Source organism: Drosophila grimshawi, unplaced genomic scaffold (genome assembly GCF_018153295.1).
Source record: "Drosophila grimshawi isolate 15287-2541.00 unplaced genomic scaffold, ASM1815329v1 contig_31, whole genome shotgun sequence".
Lineage (NCBI taxonomy): Eukaryota > Metazoa > Arthropoda > Insecta > Diptera > Drosophilidae > Drosophila > Drosophila grimshawi.
This window is the reverse complement of record NW_025063096.1, coordinates 216,481-234,520: the sequence shown is the minus strand read 5'-3', so window position 1 is coordinate 234,520 and position 18,040 is coordinate 216,481.

Genomic DNA, 18,040 nt, shown 5'->3' with positions numbered 1-18,040 from the left:
GAAGTCATTTCGAGAAATTGACGTATTAAGTTTCTGTTTCCAAATTCAAACGGATGTATCTTCGCCAATAATTGTCAGAAGTTAGAATTTCTTTCAACATTATGAAGCCCTTTTTATATACGAGTATTTTGACTCTGCATCAAAAGCTGAAAATATGTAGTCTCGAAGTCATTTCGAGATATTGAGGGGTTTAAGTTTCTTTTCCCAAATTCAAATGGATGTATCTTCGCCAATAATTGTCAGAAGTTAGAATTTCTTGCAACATTATGAAGCCCTTTTTATATATTTTGACTCTGCATCAAAAGCTGAAAATATGTAGTCTTGAAGTCATTTCGAGAAATTGACGTTTTAAGTTTCTGTTTCCAAATTCAAACGGATGTATCTTCGCCAATAATTGTCAGAAGTTAGAATTTCTTTCAACATTATGAAGCCCTTTTTATATATTTTGACTCTGCATCCAAAGCTGAAAATATGTATTCGCGAAGTCATTTCGAGAAACATACAGTAGAATTTCTTTCAACATTATGAAGCCCTTTTTAAATACGATATTTTGACTCTGCATCAAAAGCTGAAAATATCTAGTCTCGAAGTCATTTCGAGAAATTGACGTTTTAAGTTTCTGTTTCCAAATTCAAATGGATGTTTCTTCGCCAATAATTGTCAGAAGTTAGAATTTCTTTCAACATTATGAAGCCCTTTTTATATATTTTGATTCTGCATCAAAAGCTGAAATTATGTAGTCGCGAAGTCATTTCGAGAAATTGACGTTTTAAGTTTCGGTTTCCAAATTCAAACGGATGTATCTTCGCCAATAATTGTCAGAAGTTAGAATTTCTTTCAACGTTATGAAGCCCTTTTTATATATTTTGATTCTGCTGAAAATATGTAGTCTCGAAGTCATTTCGAGAAATTGACGTTTTAAATTTCTGTTTCCAAATTCAAACGGATGTATCTTCGCCAATAATTGTCAGAAGTTAGAATTTCTTTCAACATTATGAAGCCCTTTTTATATAGTTTTGACTATGCATCAAAAGCTGAAAATATGTATTCGCGAAGTCATTTCGAGAAATTGACGTTTTAAGTTTCTGTTTCCAAATTTCAAACGGATGTATCTTCGTCAATAATTGTCAGAAGTTAGAATTTCTTTCAACATTATGAAGCCCTTTTTATATATTTTGATTCTGCATCAAAAACTGAAAATATGTAGTCTCGAAGTCATTTCGAGAAATCGACGTTTTAAGTCTCTGTTTCCAAATTCAAACGAATGTATCTTCGCCAATAATTGTCAGAAGTTAGAATTTCTTTCAACATTATGAAGCCCTTTTTATATATTTTGATTCTGCATCAAAAGCTGAAAATATGTAGTCTTGAAGTCATTTCGAGATACGTTTTAAGTTTCGTTTCCAAATAACGGATGTATCTTCGCCAATAATTGTCAGAAGTTAGAATTTCTTCAACATTATGAAGCCCTTTTTATATATTTTGATTCTCACCAAAAGCTGAAAATATGTAGTCTCGAAGTCATTTCGAGAAATTGACGTTTTAAGTTTCTGTTTCCAAATTCAAACGGATGTATCTTCGTCAATAATTGTCAGAAGTTAGAATTTCTTTCAACATTATGAAGCCCTTTTTATATATTTTGATTCTGCATCAAAAGCTGAAAATATGTAGTCTCGAAGTCATTTCGAGAAATTGACGTTTTAAGTTTCTGTTTCCAAATTCAAACGGATGTATCTTCGTCAATAATTGTCAGAAGTTAGAATTTCTTTCAACATTATGAAACCCTTTTTATATATTTTGATTCTGCATCAAAAGCTGAAAATATGTAGTCTGGAAGTCATTTCGAGTAATCGACGTTTTAAGTCTCTGTTTCCAAATTCAAACGGATGTATCTTCGCCAATAATTGTCAGAAGTTAGAATTTCTTTCAACATTATGAAGCCCTTTTTATATACGAGTATTTTGACTCTGCATCAAAAGCTGAAAATATCTAGTCTCGAAGTCATTTCGAGAAATTGACGTTTTAAGTTTCTGTTTCCAAATTCAAATGGATGTATCTTCGCCAATAATTGTCAGAAGTTAGAATTTCTTTCAACATTATGAAGCCCTTTTTATATATTTTGATTCTGCATCAAAAGCTGAAAATATGTAGTCTCGAAGTCATTTCGAGAAATTGACGTTTTAAGTTTCTGTTTCCAAATTCAAACGGATGTATCTTCGCCAATAATTGTCAGAAGTTAGAATTTCTTTCAACATTATGAAGCCCTTTTTATATATTTTGACTCTGCATCAAAAGCTGAAAATATGTAGTCTTGAAGTCAATTCGAGAAATTGACGTTTTAAGTTTCTGTTTCCAAACTCAAACGGAAGTATCTTCGCCAATAATTGTCAGAAGTTAGAATTTCTTTCAACATTACGAATCCATTTTTATATATTTTGATTCTGCATCAAAAGCTGAAAATATGTAGTCTCGAAGTCATTTCGAGATATTAGGGGTTTAAGTTTCTTTTCCCAAATTCAAATGGATGTATCTTCGCCAATAATTGTCAGAAGTTAGAATTTCTTGCAACACTATGAAGCCCTTTTTATATATTTTGACTCTGCATCAAAAGCTGAAAATATGTAGTCTCAAAGTCATTTCGAGAAATTGACGTTTTAAGTTTCTGTTTCCAAATTCAAACGGATGTATCTTCGCCAATAATTGTCAGAAGTTAGAATTTCTTTCAACATTGTGAAGCCCTTTTTATATATTTTGACTCTGCATCAAAAGCTGAAAATATGTAGTCGCGAAGTCATTTCGAGAAACATACATAGAATTTCTTTCAACATTATGAAGCCCTTTTTATATACGAGTATTTTGACTCTGCATCAAAAGCTGAAAATATCTAGTCTCATAGTCATTTCGAGAAATTGACGTTTTAAGTTTCTGTTTCCAAATTCAAATGGATGTTTCTTCGCCAATAATTGTCAGAAGTTAGAATTTCTTTCAACTTTATGAAGCCCTTTTTATATATTTTGATTCTGCATCAAAAGCTGAAATTATGTAGTCGCGAAGTCATTTCGAGAAATTGACGTTTTAAGTTTCGGTTTCCAAATTGAACCGGATGTATCTTCGCCAATAATTGTCAGCAGTTAGAATTTCTTTCAACATTATGAAGCCCTTTTTATATATTTTGATTCTGCATCAAAAGCTGAAAATATGTAGTCTTGAAGTCATTTCGAGAAATTGACGTTTTAAGTTTCTGTTTCCAAATTCAAACGGATGTATCTTCGCCAATAATTGTCAGAAGTTAGAATTTCTTTCAACATTTTGAAGCCCTTTTTATATATTTTGATTCTGCATCAAAAGCTGAAAATATGTAGTCTCGAAGTCATTTCGAGAAATTGACGTTTTAAGTTTCTGCTTTCAAATTCAAATGGATGTATCTTCGCCAATAATTGTCAGAAGTTAGAATTTCTTTCAACATTATGAAACCCTTTTTATATATTTTGACTCTGCATCAAAAGCTGAAAATATGTAGTCGCGAAGTCATTTCGAGAAATTGACGTTTTAAGTTTCTGTTTCCAAATTCAAACGGATGTATCTTCGCCAATAATTGTCAGAAGTTAGAATTTCTTGCAACATTATGAAGCCCTTTTTATATATTTTGACTCTGCATCAAAAGCTGAAAATATGTAGTCTCAAAGTCATTTCGAGAAATTGACGTTTTAAGTTTCTGTTTCCAAATTCAAACGGATGTATCTTCGCCAATAATTGTCAGAAGTTAGAATTTCTTTCAACATTATGAAGCCCTTTTTATATATTTGACTCTGCATCAAAAGCTGAAAATATGTAGTCTCGAAGTCATTTCGAGAAATTGACGTTTTAAGTTTCGGTTTCCAAATTTAAACGGATGTATCTTCGCCAATAATTGTCAGAAGTTAGAATTTCTTTCAACATTATGAAGCCCTTTTTATATATTTTGATTCTGCATCAAAAGCTGAAAATATGTAGTCTCGAAGTCATTTCGAGAAATTGACGTTTTAAGTTTCTGTTTCCAAATTCAAACGGATGTATCTTCGCCAATAATTGTCAGAAGTTAGAATTTCTTTCAACATTATGAAGCCCTTTTTATATATTTTGATTCTGCATCAAACGCTGAAAATATGTAGTCTCGAAGTCATTTCGAGATATTAGGGGTCTAAGTTTCTTTTCCCAAATTCAAATGGATGTATCTTCGCCAATAATTGTCAGAAGTTAGAATTTCCTGCAACATTATGAAGCCCTTTTTATATATTTTGACTCTGCATCAAAAGCTGAAAATATGTAGTCTCAAAGTCATTTCGAGAAATTGACGTTTTAAGTTTCTGTTTCCAAATTCAAACGGATGTATCTTCGCCAATAATTGTCAGAAGTTAGAATTTCTTTCAACATTATGAAGCCCTTTTTATATATTTTGACTCTGCATCAAAAGCTGAAAATATGTAGTCGCGAATTCATTTCGAGAAACATACATAGAATTTCTTTCAACATTATGAAGCCCTTTTTATATACGAGTATTTTGACTCTGCATCAAAAGCTGAAAATATCTAGTCTCGAAGTCATTTCGAGAAATTGACGTTTTAAAGTTTCTGTTTCCAAATTCAAAACGGATGTATCTTTCGTCAATAATTGTCAGAAGTTAGAATTTCTTTCCACATTATGAAGCCCTTTTTATATATTTTGATTCTGCATCAAAAAGCTGAAAATATGTAGTCTCGAAGTCATTTCGAGAAATTGACGTTTTAAGTTTCTGCTTTCAAATTCAAACGGATGTATCTTCGCCAATAATTGTCAGAAGTTAGAATTTCTTGCAACATTATGAAGCCCTTTTTATATATTTTGACTCTGCATCAAAAGCTGAAAATATGTAGTCTCGAAGTCATTTCGAGAAATTGACGTTTTAAGTTTCTGTTTCCAAATTCAAACGGATGTATCTTCGCCAATAATTGTCAGAAGTTAGAATTTCTTTCAACATTATGAAGCCCTTTTTTATATATTTTGATTCTGCATCAAAAGCTGAAAATATGTAGTCTCGAAGTCATTTCGAGAAATCGACGTTTTAAGTTTCTGTTTCCAAATTCAAACGGATGTATCTTCGCCAATAATTGTCAGAAGTTAGAATTTCTTTCAACATTATGAAGCCCTTTTTATATACGAGTATTTTGACTCTGCATCAAAAGCTGAAAATATCTAGTCTCGAAGTCATTTCGAGAAATTGACGTTTTAAGTTTCTGTTTCCAAATTCAAATGGATGTTTCTTCGCCAATAATTGTCAGAAGTTAGAATTTCTTTCAACATTATGAAGCCCTTTTTATATATTTTGATTCTGCATCAAAAGCTGAAAATATGTAGTCTCGAAGTTATTTCGAGAAATTGACGTTTTAAGTTTCTGTTTCCAAATTCAAACGGATGTATCTTCGCCAATAATTGTCAGAAGTTAGAATTTCTTTCAACATTATGAAGCCCTTTTTATATATTTTGACTCTGCATCAAAAGCTGAAATTATGTAGTCGCGAAGTCATTTCGAGAAATTGACGTTTTAAGTTTCGGTTTCCAAATTGAACCGGATGTATCTTCGCCAATAATTGTCAGAAGTTAGAATTTCTTTCAACATTTTGAAGCCCTTTTTATATATTTTGATTCTGCATCAAAAGCTGAAAATATGTAGTCTCGAAGTCATTTCGAGAAATTGACGTTTTAAGTCTCTGCTTTCAAATTCAAACGGATGTATCTTCGCCAATAATTGTCAGAAGTTAGAATTTCTTTCAACATTATGAAGCCCTTTTTATATATTTTGACTCTGCATCAAAAACTGAAAATATGTAGTCTCAAAGTCATTTCGAGAAATTGACTTTTTAAGTTTCTGTTTCCAAATTCAAACGGCTGTATCTTCGCCAATAATTGTCAGAAGTTAGAATTTCTTTCAACATTATGAAGACCTTTTTATATATTTTGACTCTGCATCAAAAGCTGAAAATATGTAGTCTCGAAGTCATTTCGAGAAATTGACGTTTTAAGTTTCGGTTTCCAAATTCAAACGGATGTATCTTCGCCAATAATTGTCAGAAGTTAGAATTTCTTTCAACATTATGAAGCCCTTTTTATATATTTTGATTCTGCATCAAAAGCTGAAAATATGTAGTCTCGAAGTCATTTCGAGAAATTGACGTTTTAAGTTTCTGTTTCCAAATTCAAACGGATGTATCTTCGCCAATAATTATCAGAAGTTAGAATTTCTTTCAACATTATGAAGCCCTTTTTATATATTTTGATTCTGCATCAAAAGCTGAAAATATGTAGTCTCAAAGTCATTTCGAGAAATTGACGTTTTAAGTTTCTGTTTCCAAATTCAAATGGATGTATCTTCGCCAATAATTGTCAGAAGTTAGAATTTCTTTCAACATTATGAAGCCCTTTTTATATATTTTGACTCTGCATCAAAAGCTGAAATTATGTAGTCGCGAAGTCATTTCGAGAAATTGACGTTTTAAGTTTCGGTTTCCAAATTGAACCGGATGTATCTTCGCCAATAATTGTCAGCAGATAGAATTTCTTTCAACATTATGAAGCCCTTTTTATATATTTTGATTCTGCATCAAAAGCTGAAAATATGTAGTCTTGAAGTCATTTCGAGAAATTGACGTTTTAAGTTTCTGTTTCCAAATTCAAACGGATGTATCTTCGCCAATAATTGTCAGAAGTTAGAATTTCTTTCAACATTTTGAAGCCCTTTTTATATATTTTGATTCTGCATCAAAAGCTGAAAATATGTAGTCTCGAAGTCATTTCGAGAAATTGACGTTTTAAGTCTCTGCTTTCAAATTCAAACGGATGTATCTTCGCCAATAATTGTCAGAAGTTAGAATTTCTTTCAACATTATGAAGCCCTTTTTATATATTTTGACTCTGCATCAAAAACTGAAAATATGTAGTCTCAAAGTCATTTCGAGAAATTGACGTTTTAAGTTTCTGTTTCCAAATTCAAACGGCTGTATCTTCGCCAATAATTGTCAGAAGTTAGAATTTCTTTCAACATTATGAAGACCTTTTTATATATTTTGACTCTGCATCAAAAGCTGAAAATATGTAGTCGCGAAGTCATTTCGAGAAGTTGACGTTTTAAGTTTCGGTTTCCAAATTCAAACGGATGTATCTTCGCCAATAATTGTCAGAAGTTAGAATTTCTTTCAACATTATGAAGCCCTTTTTATATATTTTGATTCTGCATCAAAAGCTGAAAATATGTAGTCTCGAAGTCATTTCGAGAAATTGACGCTTTAAGTTTCTGTTTCCAAATTCAAACGGATGTATCTTCGCCAATAATTGTCAGAAGTTAGAATTTCTTTCAACATTATGAAGCCCTTTTTATATATTTTGACTCTGCATCAAAAACTGAAAATATGTAGTCTTGAAGTCATTTCGAGAAATAGACGTTTTAAGTTTCGGTTTCCAAATTGAACAGGATGTATCTTCGCCAATAATTGTCAGCAGTTAGAATTTCTTTCAACATTATGAAGCCCTTTTTATATATTTTGATTCTGCATCAAAAGCTGAAAATATGTAGTCTCGAAGTCATTTCGAGAAATTGACGTTTTAAGTTTCTGTTTCCAAATTCAAACGGATGTATCTTCGCCAATAATTATCAGAAGTTAGAATTTCTTTCAACATTTTGAAGCCCTTTTTATATATTTTGATTCTGCATCAAAAGCTGAAAATATGTAGTCTCGAAGTCATTTCGAGAAATTGACGTTTTAAGTCTCTGCTTTCAAATTCAAACGGATGTATCTTCGCCAATAATTGTCAGAAGTTAGAATTTCTTTCAACATTATGAAGCCCTTTTTATATATTTGACCCTGCATCAAAAGCTGAAAATATGTAGTCTCGAAGTCATTTCGAGAAATTGACGTTTTAAGTTTCTGTTTCCAAATTCAAACGGATGTATCTTCGCCAATAATTGTCAGAAGTTAGAATTTCTTTCAACATTATGAAGCCCTTTTTATATATTTTGACTCTGCATCAAAAGCTGAAAATATGTAGTCTCAAAGTCATTTCGAGAAATTGACGTTTCAAGTTTCTGTTTCCAAATTCAAACGGATGTATCTTCGCCAATAATTGTCAGAAGTTAGAATTTCTTTCAACATTATGAAGCCCTTTTTATATATTTTGATTCTGCATCAAAAGCTGAAAATATGTAGTCTCGAAGTCATTTCGAGAAATTGACGTTTTAAGTTTCTGTTTCCAAATTCAAACGGATGTATCTTCGCCAATAATTGTCAGAAGTTAGAATTTCTTTCAACATTTTGAAGCCCTTTTTATATATTTTGATTCTGCATCAAAAGCTGAAAATATGTAGTCTCGAAGTCATTTCGAGAAATTGACGTTTTAAGTCTCTGCTTTCAAATTCAAACGGATGTATCTTCGCCAATAATTGTCAGAAGTTAGAATTTCTTTCAACATTATGAAGCCCTTTTTATATATTTGACCCTGCATCAAAAGCTGAAAATATGTAGTCTCAAAGTCATTTCGAGAAATTTACGTTTTAAGTTTCTGTTTCCAAATTTAAACGGATGTATCTTCGTCAATAATTGTCAGAAGTTAGGATTTCTTTCAACATTATGAAGCCCTTTTTATATACGAGTATTTTGACTCTGCATCAAAAGCTGAAAATATGTAGTCTCGAAGTCATTTCGAGAAATTGACGTTTTAAGTTTCTGTTTCCAAATTCAAACGGATGTATCTTCGCCAATAATTGTCAGAAGTTAGAATTTCTTTCAACATTATGAAGCCCTTTTTATATATTTTGATTCTGCATCAAATGCTGAAAATATGTAGTCTTGAAGTCACTTCGAGAAATCGACGTTTTAAGTTTCTGTATCCAAATTCAAACGGATGTATCTTCGCCAATAATTGTCAGAAGTTAGAATTTCTTTCAACATTATGAAGCCCTTTTTATATATTTTGACCCTGCATCAAAAGCTGAAAATATGTAGTCTCGAAGCCATTTCGAGAAATTGACGTTTTAAGTTTCTGTTTCCAAATTCAAACGGATGTATCTTCGCCAATAATTGTCAGAAGTTAGAATTTCTTGCAACATTATGAAGCCCTTTTTGTATATTTTGACTCTGCATCAAAAGCTGAAAATATGTAGTCTCGAAGTCATTTCGAGAAATTGACGCTTTAAGTTTCTGTTTCCAAATTCAAACGGATGTATCTTCGCCAATAATTATCAGAAGTTAGAATTTCTTTCAACATTATGAAACCCTTTTTATATATTTTGACTCTGCATCAAAAGCTGAAAATATATAGTCGCGAAGTCATTTCGAGAAATTGACGTTTTAAGTTTCGGTTTCCAAATTCAAACGGATGTATCTTCGCCAATAATTGGCAGAAGTCAGAATTTCTTTCAACATTATGAAGCCCTTTTTATATATTTTGACTCTGCATCAAAAGCTGAAAATATGTAGTCTCGAAGTCATTTCGAGAAATTGACGTTTTAAGTTTCGGTTTCCAAATTCAAACGGATGTATCTTCGCCAATAATTGTCAGCAGTTAGAATTTCTTTCAACATTATGAAGCCCTTTTTATATATTTTGATTCTGCATCAAAAGCTGAAAATATGTAGTCTTGAAGTCAATTCGAGAAATCGACGTTTTAAGTTTCTGTTTCCAAATACAAACGGATGTATCTTCGCCAATAATTGTCAGAAGTTAGAATTTCTTTCAACATTATGAAGCCCTTTTTATATATTTTGATTCTGCATCAAAAGCTGAAAATATGTAGTCTCGAAGTCATTTCGAGAAATTGACGTTTTAAGTTTCTGTTTCCAAATTCAAACGGATGTATCTTCGTCAATAATTGTCAGAAGTTAGAATTTCTTTCAACATTATGAAGCCCTTTTTTATATATTTTGATTCTGCATCAAAAGCTGAAAATATGTAATCTCGAAGTCATTTCGAGAAATTGACGTTTTAAGTTTCTGTTTCCAAATTCAAACGGATGTATCTTCGCCAATAATTGTCAGAAGTTAGAATTTCTTTCAACATTATGAAGCCCTTTTTATATATTATGATTCTGCATCAAAAGCTGAAAATATGTAGTCTCGAAGTCATTTCGAGAAATTGACGTTTTAAGTTTCTGTTTCCAAATTCAAACGGATGTATCTTCGCCAATAATTGTCAGAAGTTAGAATTTCTTTCAACATTATGAAGCCCTTTTTATATATTTTGATTCTGCAACAAAAGCTGAAAATATCTAGTCTCGAAGTCATTTCGAGAAATTGGCGTTTTAAGTTTCTGTTTCCAAATTCAAACGGATGTATCTTCGCCAATAATTGTCAGAAGTTAGAATATCTTTCAACATTATGAAGCCCTTTTTATGTATTTTGATTCTGCATCAAAAACTGAAAATATGTAGTCTCAAAGTCATTTCGAGAAATTGACGTTTTAAGTTTCTGTTTCCAAATTCAAACGGATGTATCTTCGCCAATAATTGTCAGAAGTTAGAATTTCTTTCAACATTATGAAGCCCTTTTTATATACGAGTATTTTGACTCTGCATCAAAAGCTGAAAATATGTAGTCGCGAAGTCATTTCGAGAAATTGACGTTTTAAGTTTCGGTTTCCAAATTCACGCGGATGTATCTTCGCCAATAATTGTCAGAAGTCAGAATTTCTTTCAACATTATGAAGCCCTTTTTATATATTTTGATTCTGCATCAAAAGCTGAAAATATGTAGTCGCGAAGTCATTTCGAGAAATTGACGTTTTAAGTTTCGGTTTCCAAACTCAAACGGATGTATCTTCGCCAATAATTGTCAGAAGTTAGAATTTCTTTCAACATTATGAAGCCCCTTTTTTATATATTTTGATTCTGCAGCAAAAGCTGAAAATATGTAGTCTCGAAGTCATTTCGAGAAATCGACGTTTTAAGTCTCTGTTTCCAAATTCAAACGGATGTATCTTCGCCAATAATTGTCAGCAGTTAGAATTTCTTTCAACATTATGAAGCCCTTTTTATATATTTTGATTCTGCATCAAAAGCTGAAAATATGTAGCTTCGAAGTCATTTCGAGAAATTGGCGTTTTAAGTTTCTGTTTCCAAATTCAAACGGATGTATCTTCGTCAATAATTGTCAGAAGTTAGAATTTCTTTCAACATTATGAAACCCTTTTTATATATTTTGATTCTGCATCAAAAGCTGAAAATATGTAGTCTGGAAGTCATTTCGAGAAATCGACGTTTTAAGTCTCTGTTTCCAAATTCAAACGGATGTATCTTCGCCACTAATTGTCAGAAGTTAGAATTTCTTTCAACATTATAAAGCCCTTTTTATATACGAGTATTTGGACTCTGCATCAAAAGCTGAAAATATCTAGTCTCGAAGTCATTTCGAGAAATTGACGTTTTAAGTTTCTGTTTCCAAATTCAAATGGATGTATCTTCGCCAATAATTGTCAGAAGTTAGAATTTCTTTCAACATTATGAAGCCCTTTTTATATATTTTGATTCTGCATCAAAAGCTGAAAATATGTAGTCTCGAAGTCATTTCGAGAAATTGACGTTTTAAGTTTCTGTTTCCAAATTCAAACGGATGTATCTTCGCCAATAATTGTCAGAAGTTAGAATTTCTTTCAACATTATGAAGCCCTTTTTATATATTTTGATTCTGCATCAAAAGCTGAAAATATGTAGTCTCGAAGTCATTTCGAGAAATTGACGTTTTAAGTTTCTGTTTCCAAATTCAAACGGATGTATCTTCGCCAATAATTGTCAGAAGTTAGAATTTCTTTCAACATTATGAAGCCCTTTTTATATATTTTGATTCTGCATCAAAAGCTGAAAATATGTAGTCTCGAAGTCATTTCGAGAAATTGACGTTTTAAGTTTCTGTTTCCAAATTCAAACGGATGTATCTTCGTCAATAATTGTCAGAAGTTAGAATTTCTTTCAACATTATGAAGCCCTTTTTATATATTTTGATTCTGCATCAAAAGCTGAAAATATGTAGTCTCGAAGTCATTTCGAGAAATTGACGTTTTAAGTTTCTGTTTCCAAATTCAAACGGATGTATCTTCGTCAATAATTGTCAGAAGTTAGAATTTCTTTCAACATTATGAAGCCCTTTTTATATATTTTGACTCTGCATCAAAAGCTGAAAATATGTAGTCGCGAAGTCATTTCGAGAAATCGACGTTTTAAGTCTCTGTTTCCAAATTCAAACGGATGTATCTTCACCAATAATTGTCAGAAGTTAGAATTTCTTTCAACATTATGAAGCCCTTTTTATATACGAGTATTTTGACTCTGCATCAAAAGCTGAAAATATCTAGTCTCGAAGTCATTTCGAGAAATTGACGTTTTAAGATTCTGTTTCCAAATTCAAATGGATGTTTCTTCGCCAATAATTGTCAGAAGTTAGAATTTCTTTCAACATTATGAAGCCCTTTTTATATATTTTGATTCTGCATCAAAAGCTGAAATTATGTAGTCGCGAAGTCATTTCGAGAAATTGACGTTTTAAGTTTCGGTTTCCAAATTGAACCGGATGTATCTTCGCCAATAATTGTCAGCAGTTAGAATTTCTTTCAACATTATGAAGCCCTTTTTATATATTTTGATTCTGCATCAAAAGCTGAAAATATGTAGTCTCGAAGTCATTTCGAGAAATTGACGTTTTAAGTTTCTGTTTCCAAATTCAAACGGATGTATCTTCGCCAATAATTGTCAGAAGTTAGAATTTCTTTCAACATTTTGAAGCCCTTTTTATATATTTTGATTCTGCATCAAAAGCTGAAAATATGTAGTCTCGAAGTCATTTCGAGAAATTGACGTTTTAAGTTTCTGCTTTCAAATTCAAATGGATGTATCTTCGCCAATAATTGTCAGCAGTTAGAATTTCTTTCAACATTATGAAGACCTTTTTATATATTTTGACTCTGCATCAAAAGCTGAAAATATGTAGTCTCGAAGTCATTTCGAGAAATTGACGTTTTAAGTTTCTGTTTCCAAATTCAAACGGATGTATCTTCGCCAATAATTGTCAGAAATTAGAATTTCTTGCAACATTATGAAGCCCTTTTTATATATTTTGACTCTGCATCAAAAGCTGAAAATATGTAGTCTCAAAGTCATTTCGAGAAATTGACGTTTTACGTTTCGGTTTCCAAATTTAAACGGATGTATCTTCGCCAATAATTGTCAGAAGTTAGAATTTCTTTCAACATTATGAAGCCCTTTTTATATACGAGTATTTTGACTCTGCATCAAAAGCTGAAAATATGTAGTCGCGAAGTCATTTCGAGAAATTGACGTTTTACGTTTCGGTTTCCAAATTTAAACGGATGTATCTTCGCCAATAATTGTCAGAAGTTAGAATTTCTTTCAACATTATGAAGCCCTTTTTATATATTTTGACTCTGCATCAAAAGCTGAAAATATGTAGTCGCGAAGTCATTTCGAGAAACATACATAGAATTTCTTTCAACATTATGAAGCCCTTTTTATATACGAGTATTTTGACTCTGCATCAAAAGCTGAAAATATCTAGTCTCGAAGTCATTTCGAGAAATTGACGTTTTAAGTTTCTGTTTCCAAATTCAAATGGATGTTTCTTCGCCAATAATTGTCAGAAGTTAGAATTTCTTTCAACATTATGAAGCCCTTTTTATATATTTTGACTCTGCATCAAAAGCTGAAAATATGTAGTCTCGAAGTCATTTCGAGAAATTGACGTTTTAAGTTTCTGCTTTCAAATTCAAACGGATGTATCTTCGCCAATAATTGTCAGAAGTTAGAATTTCTTTCAACATTATGAAGCCCTTTTTATATATTTGACCGTGCATCAAAAGTTGAAAATATGTAGTCTCGAAGTCATTTCGAGAAATTGACGTTTTAAGTTTCTGTTTCCAAATTCAAACGGATGTATCTTCGCCAATAATTGTCAGAAGTTAGAATTTCTTTCAACATTATGAAGCCCTTTTTATATATTTTGATTCTGCATCAAAAGCTGAAAATATGTAGTCTCGAAGTCATTTCGAGAAATTGACGTTTTAAGTTTCGGTTTCCAAATTCACGCGGATGTATCTTCGCCAATAATTGTCAGAAGTTAGAATTTCTTTCAACATTATGAAGCCCTTTTTATATACGAGTATTTTGACTCTGCATCAAAACTTGAAAATATGTAGTCTCGAAGTCATTTCGAGAAATTGACGTTTTAAGTTTCGGTTTCCAAATTTAAACGGATGTATCTTCGCCAATAATTGTCAGAAGTTAGAATTTCTTTCAACATTATGAAGCCCTTTTTATATATTTTGACTCTGCATCAAAAGCTGAAAATATGTAGTCGCGAAGTCATTTCGAGAAACATACATAGAATTTCTTTCAACATTATGAAGCCCTTTTTATATACGAGTATTTTGACTCTGCATCAAAAGCTGAAAATATCTAGTCTCGAAGTCATTTCGAGAAATTGACGTTTTAAGTTTCTGTTTCCAAATTCAAATGGATGTTTCTTCGCCAATAATTGTCAGAAGTTAGAATTTCTTTCAACATTATGAAAGCCCTTTTTATATATTTTGATTCTGCATCAAAAGCTGAAAATATGTAGTCTCGAAGTCATTTCGAGAAATTGACGTTTTAAGTTTCTGTTTCCAAATTCAAACGGATGTATCTTCGCCAATAATTGTCAGAAGTTAGAATTTCTTTCAACATTATGAAGCCCTTTTTATATATTTTGACTCTGCATCAAAAGCTGAAATTATGTAGTCGCGAAGTCATTTCGAGAAATTGACGTTTTAAGTTTCGGTTTCCAAATTGAACCGGATGTATCTTCGCCAATAATTGTCAGAAGTTAGAATTTCTTTCAACATTATGAAGCCCTTTTTATATATTTTGACTCTGCATCAAAAACTGAAAATATGTAGTCTCAAAGTCATTTCGAGAAATTGACGTTTTAAGTTTCTGTTTCCAAATTCAAACGGATGTATCTTCGCCAATAATTGTCAGAAGTTAGAATTTCTTTCAACATTATGAAGCCCTTTTTATATATTTTGACTCTGCATCAAAAACTGAAAATATGTAGTCTCAAAGTCATTTCGAGAAATTGACGTTTTAAGTTTCTGTTTCCAAATTCAAACGGCTGTATCTTCGCCAATAATTGTCAGAAGTTAGAATTTCTTTCAACATTATGAAGACCTTTTTATATATTTTGATTCTGCATCAAAAGCTGAAAATATGTAGTCTCGAAGTCATTTCGAGAAATTGACGTTTTAAGTTTCGGTTTCCAAATTCAAACGGATGTATCTTCGCCAATAATTGTCAGAAGTTAGAATTTCTTTCAACATTATGAAGCCCTTTTTATATATTTTGATTCTGCATCAAAAGCTGAAAATATGTAGTCTCGAAGTCATTTCGAGAAATTGACGCTTTAAGTTTCTGTTTCCAAATTCAAACGGATGTATCTTCGCCAATAATTGTCAGAAGTTAGAATTTCTTTCAACATTATGAAGCCCTTTTTATATATTTTGACTCTGCATCAAAAGCTGAAATTATGTAGTCGCGAAGTCATTTCGAGAAATTGACGTTTTAAGTTTCGGTTTCCAAATTGAACAGGATGTATCTTCGCCAATAATTGTCAGCAGTTAGAATTTCTTTCAACATTATGAAGCACTTTTTATATATTTTGATTCTGCATCAAAAGCTGAAAATATGTAGTCTCGAAGTCATTTCGAGAAATTGACGTTTTAAGTTTCTGTTTCCAAATTCAAACGGATGTATCTTCGCCAATAATTATCAGAAGTTAGAATTTCTTTCAACATTTTGAAGCCCTTTTTATATATTTTGATTCTGCATCAAAAGCTGAAAATATGTAGTCTCGAAGTCATTTCGAGAAATTGACGTTTTAAGTCTCTGCTTTCAAATTCAAACGGATGTATCTTCGCCAATAATTGTCAGAAGTTAGAATTTCTTTCAACATTATGAAGCCCTTTTTATATATTTGACCCTGCATCAAAAGCTGAAAATATGTAGTCTCGAAGTCATTTCGAGAAATTGACGTTTTAAGTTTCTGTTTCCAAATTCAAACGGATGTATCTTCGCCAATAATTGTCAGAAGTTAGAATTTCTTTCAACATTATGAAGCCCTTTTGATATATTTTGATTCTGCATCAAAAGCTGAAAATATGTAGTCTCGAAGTCATTTCGAGAAATTGACGTTTTAAGTTTCTGTTTCCAAATTCAAACGGATGTATCTTCGCCAATAATTGTCAGAAGTTAGAATTTCTTTCAACATTTTGAAGCCCTTTTTATATATTTTGATTCTGCATCAAAAGCTGAAAATATGTAGTCTCGAAGTCATTTCGAGAAATTGACGTTTTAAGTCTCTGCTTTCAAATTCAAACGGATGTATCTTCGCCAATAATTGTCAGAAGTTAGAATTTCTTTCAACATTATGAAGCCCTTTTTATATATTTGACCCTGCATCAAAAGCTGAAAATATGTAGTCTCAAAGTCATTTCGAGAAATTTACGTTTTAAGTTTCTGTTTCCAAATTTAAACGGATGTATCTTCGTCAATAATTGTCAGAAGTTAGAATTTCTTTCAACATTATGAAGCCCTTTTTATATACGAGTATTTTGACTCTGCATCAAAAGCTGAAAATATGTAGTCTCGAAGTCATTTCGAGAAATTGACGTTTTAAGTTTCTGTTTCCAAATTCAAACGGATGTATCTTCGCCAATAATTGTCAGAAGTTAGAATTTCTTGCAACATTATGAAGCCCTTTTTGTATATTTTGACTCTGCATCAAAAGCTGAAAATATGTAGTCTCAAAGTCATTTCGAGAAATTGACGTTTTAAGTTTCTGTTTCCAAATTCAAACGGATGTATCTTCGCCAATAATTGTCAGAAGTTAGAATTTCTTTCAACATTATGAAACCCTTTTTATATATTTTGACTCTGCATCAAAAGCTGAAAATATATAGTCGCGAAGTCATTTCGAGAAATTGACGTTTTAAGTTTCGGTTTCCAAATTCAAACGGATGTATCTTCGCCAATAATTGTCAGAAGTTAGAATTTCTTTCAACATTATGAAGCCCTTTTTATATATTTTGACTCTGCATCAAAAGCTGAAAATATGTAGTCTCGAAGTCATTTCGAGAAATTGACGTTTTAAGTTTCGGTTTCCAAATTCAAACGGATGTATCTTCGCCAATAATTGTCAGCAGTTAGAATTTCTTTCAACATTATGAAGCCCTTTTTATATATTTTGATTCTGCATCAAAAGCTGAAAATATGTAGTCTTGAAGTCATTTCGAGAAATCGACGTTTTAAGTTTCTGTTTCCAAATTCAAACGGATGTATCTTCGCCAATAATTGTCAGAAGTTAGAATTTCTTTCAACATTATGAAGCCCTTTTTATATATTTTGATTCTGCATCAAAAGCTGAAAATATGTAGTCTCGAAGTCATTTCGAGAAATTGACGTTTTAAGTTTCTGTTTCCAAATTCAAACGGATGTATCTTCGTCAATAATTGTCAGAAGTTAGAATTTCTTTCAACATTATGAAGCCCTTTTTATATATTATGATTCTGCATCAAAAGCTGAAAATATGTAGTCTCGAAGTCATTTCGAGAAATTGACGTTTTAAGTTTCTGTTTCCAAATTCAAACGGATGTATCTTCGCCAATAATTGTCAGAAGTTAGAATTTCTTTCAACATTATGAAGCCCTTTTTATATACGAGTATTTTGACTCTGCATCAAAAGCTGAAAATATGTAGTCTCGAAGTCATTTCGAGAAATTGGCGTTTTAAGTTTCTGTTTCCAAATTCAAATGGATGTTTCTTCGCCAATAATTGTCAGAAGTTAGAATATCTTTCAACATTATGAAGCCCTTTTTATATATTTTGATTCTGCATCAAAAACTGAAAATATGTAGTCTCAAAGTCATTTCGAGAAATTGACGTTTTAAGTTTCTGTTTCCAAATTCAAACGGATGTATCTTCGCCAATAATTGTCAGAAGT